A 3,900-nucleotide genomic window follows, 5' to 3' on the forward strand; every position below is an offset into this window, starting at 1 on the left:
TAAATAATATTATTGTAAAAAAATAGTAATTATATTAATTTTAATTAATTAAGTAAGTAAGATCACAATAGAGACTAAAGTTAGTGAAGAGAAAGATATTTAGAATTCTTATTTACTGTTTATGACACAAAAATTGATATAGAGTTATTTTTTATGACAAGTGGGTCATAAATAAAAACTGAAATGAGTTCTCTACTAAAAATGATGTTAGATAATCTATATTCAATAGATAATATTTCAGTCTAGAGAATTGATGTCTGGTATCACAGAGACGCTGTCTGTGCCCAACCCGGGGAATAATAGACATAACGTCAAGGAGTAGCAACACCCACATCATTTCATCACATAAAGAAGAATAAATTGTTCATCACCAGAGAAACGCCCATTATTTGTCAAAGAATTGTTCGAATTCTTTTTCTTTCCATCAAGAAGTTTATTATGTCCCCCCCAGCCCACCCACAGAAGATAAAACAAAAGAAGAATTGTCTATTTTCTTTTGGGTTCGGAGAATTATATTGTTCAGTACTTTTTTCTTGTGGAGTTTGTATTTGTTGGCTTTGGGCCTTGTGTCCTGTGCTCCATTAATTTGGAAGAACTAAAACCAAAAATAGCATATGTTTTTGGGTGACAACCAAAAACAGCAAATGATTAAAAGGAATTCTCCATCTAACAATTAAAAGAAAACTATCCAATAAGAGACAGACATGTTGCCTGTCCAAAAAAAAAAAATATATATATATGGTGCAACATTGAATTATTTGATAAGATGGTAGAACCATGTTGAAAGTCAACTGTGCATAATGAAAAATGGGCTGTTAAGATGTTGAAATTTCTTTTAAAGATTATGGTGCAAGCTTGAAAATCATATTCATGTATTATGCTTGCGATGTTGAAATCCTATAAAATGCTAAAGAGTATTTATTTAAATTTGTCTCCAAAAATTTTTGAAGTAGACATTTTGATCTCTAATAAAAATTAATTACTCAATTAATCCTTAATATTTTTTAGCGTCAGACAATATAGTTTTTCTGTTAGATTATTCTCTTAAACTCTAACAACAAAGTCTAATGTATCACATTAAGCTAATGACTCAGCGGTTAATTGACACGTAGATACACGACAAATTAGGACAAAAACGACGATGGAAAATTGCTATAATCCCTGAAACGACGTTGGAATCCATCTTCTTCTTCCTCTTGCCACAACCCTTCATTCTAGAATAGCAAATAACTTAACAGAAAAGGTTGCAATCGGTAACTATGGCAAGTAGTGAAAGTTCGGGAAGTACATATCACCAGTGTACACACATGTGCTCTGACTCAGGAAGGGGCATTTTACGCCTGGGGTGATGGTCAATCCAGGCAGTTAGGCCTTGGCCCCCAAATTAAACTGGGGTGTTCTCGTGCGTTGCTAATGACTCTTGTATATTTTTTTTGAAACATCCCAGCTTTGGTTGTTCCAAAAGGCGTGAAATTTATTGCTTATGGACATTCCCACACGCTTATTTTAACGAGGGATGGTCGAATTCATGGATGAGGTTACAATAGCTACAGTCAGGCAGCCAATGAAAAATATACATATGCTTGGTACTCGTTGCCTGTTGACTGGTACGTGTGTCTGTATGGAGTGTAAGTAATCTCCTCACTCTTCATAACTGCATAGGTTTTATGTGAAAAATTCCAAATCATAGGTGTGTTGGGGAGGTTCGAAAACTAGCTATTGGTCGGGGTCATTTAGCTGTATTGACTAATGCTTGTTCGTTAAAGGAGTTGTGCGAGTTTATACCTGCTGAGACGATGATTTTGTCTGATGCCGCCAAGGTTGAGGATGTTGCATCTAGAATTGGATAAGATGTTTTGGCTGGCCTGTGTGAAACTTAGGTACATGAAAGTATTTTGTGATGTCAAAATGAAAAGAATTACACAATTTGTTGGTACTTATGCACTATGCTAAAAGTCAAAATCTTGCTAAGCTATGCAAAACTAAATCTAAGAAGAGTTCTACTTGTCAATTATGTTTATGTTAGAACATCAATTTAAAAGTTATGTGTTAATATCTTTTTGGGTTCATTGACTTTGTTGTCCTTGACTTTATATGAAACTTTGAGTTCAAAATCTATTTATGATTGTGGGAAAAAAGAAGGCCCTCCATAATAATTGGTGACATTTCTTTGTTAATCCCTGCATTCTTTGAATAAGAAAGAATGGAGGGAGTATCTTGTTAGTGGAAGAGCATAAAGTGAATTTTAGCATTTTTCTTGTATTGAGTTGTGGCTTTTCTAGTTAGTATTCTTCATAAACTAATTGCTCTATCATGACATATTCAATTGCCTTTTTTTCTTGCATTTTGTTTGCTTTTGATGTTTCAATGGTGATTCATATCATTAATGTTATCGCAACTTTTTCATGGCAGAGAGTATATCTTTTTTTAGTGGTCATCTTGAACAAGAGGAGGATGCTAAGGGTAAAATTTGAAACAAATTTTTAATGATTATTATTTGTGCATTCTTGTAACGTAATAGGATGTATTCATAGCTGGAACTTATGATTATTTGAATGAAAGTAACTATATAATCTTTAAATATTCATTGTCTCAATTGTAATCCAAATCAATAAGGATTTGAGTTTACATATCAGGAAGACAAATGGATAATGGATTAGCCTCTATTGTAAATTGTAGCATTGAGAATCTCAATTGTAGCTGAAGATTGGTTTTTATGCATTTTACCATGGAGGGCTGTGGCAAGAGGAGGAAGAAGATGGATGTTCCAGGAATTATAACAATTTTTCATCGTCGTTTTTGTCCTAATCCACGCAGGGATCAATTAATTGTGTATTCCACATGTCACTTAACTGTTGAGTCATTAATTTAATGTGACACATTGGACTCTATTGTTAGAATTTAAGAACAAACTAACGAAAGGACTATATTGTCTCACGACACAAAACATTGAAAATCAATTGAGTAATGAATTTTTGTTAGAAACTAAAACGTCTACTTTAAAATTTTTTGTGCACCAATTTAAATAAATACTTAGCTAAACCGTGGAATGTCAATTTTTTGCCAAAAAAAAAAAGAAAAAAGAAAGATTATTTGAAAAGAAAAACTCTACAAAGATTATTTAGAAAGAAAAACTCTACAACTAGTGAATTTTGCTTAAGAAATACAAGTAGAAAGGCTTTTTTTATGCTATAAAATCTTGATATTTTCCCACTAAAGTATAATCAATCTCTGATTTTCAACATTTAAAATTTAATACATAAATCTAAAATTATACAAAATATTAGTCCAAATAATAGCACCAAAATTTCTTATGCGGTAGTGGAAAATTTATCAACGATTTTATTTCACGGTAATATTAAGAAAATAATAATTTAAAATTATTTTATTTAACTAAATATTTATAATTTTATAGATATAATATTTATAATTACATACTTATTACATCTAATATTATATAATCATTTCAAAAATAATTAAACACTACAAAATAAGGTAACTGAATATGTAAAATAAAGTAATTTTATGATAAAGTAATTTTATGCTGCTTTGGGATAATTTTTTTTTATATTTTTTTAAAATATATTTGTTTATCTGAATAATTTGGCATGTGTGAATTTGATTCCTTAGTGCCCAATTTTCACAACTTGAAATCTCGAAGCTGCATATAAAACGGGGAACTGAAAACACAAGAAGAAGAATCTTGCATTTCTGAAATTATATTTGGGAGACGACGCGTCACGCATATATAATATGTTTTTAACGGACGAAGTTAAGTAAACCTTGTTTGAAAGAAATTTTAATGGGAGAAGAAAAAGGGACAAGTTATTGTTAGCCATCCAAAATCCCAATTTTTTTATCCTCGCTCCAAGAAAAGACACACGCTCGAGAACTCATTCT

The 3,900-nt window shown here is 31.3% G+C and overlaps 1 long non-coding RNA gene across 1 annotated transcript; it reads left to right on the top strand.

The window, feature by feature from the left end:
* Positions 1–1,182: 1,182 nt before the first annotated feature.
* On the top strand, positions 1,183–2,891 carry LOC112800915 (uncharacterized). The gene is made up of 2 exons (XR_003818327.2): positions 1,183–1,880; positions 2,413–2,891. It is a non-coding gene; the product is annotated as an uncharacterized lncRNA (long non-coding RNA).
* The last annotated feature ends 1,009 nt before the right edge of the window (positions 2,892–3,900 follow it).

The sequence above is a fragment of the Arachis hypogaea genome, chromosome 1 (assembly GCF_003086295.3).
Source record: "Arachis hypogaea cultivar Tifrunner chromosome 1, arahy.Tifrunner.gnm2.J5K5, whole genome shotgun sequence".
Taxonomy (NCBI): Eukaryota; Viridiplantae; Streptophyta; class Magnoliopsida; order Fabales; family Fabaceae; genus Arachis; species Arachis hypogaea.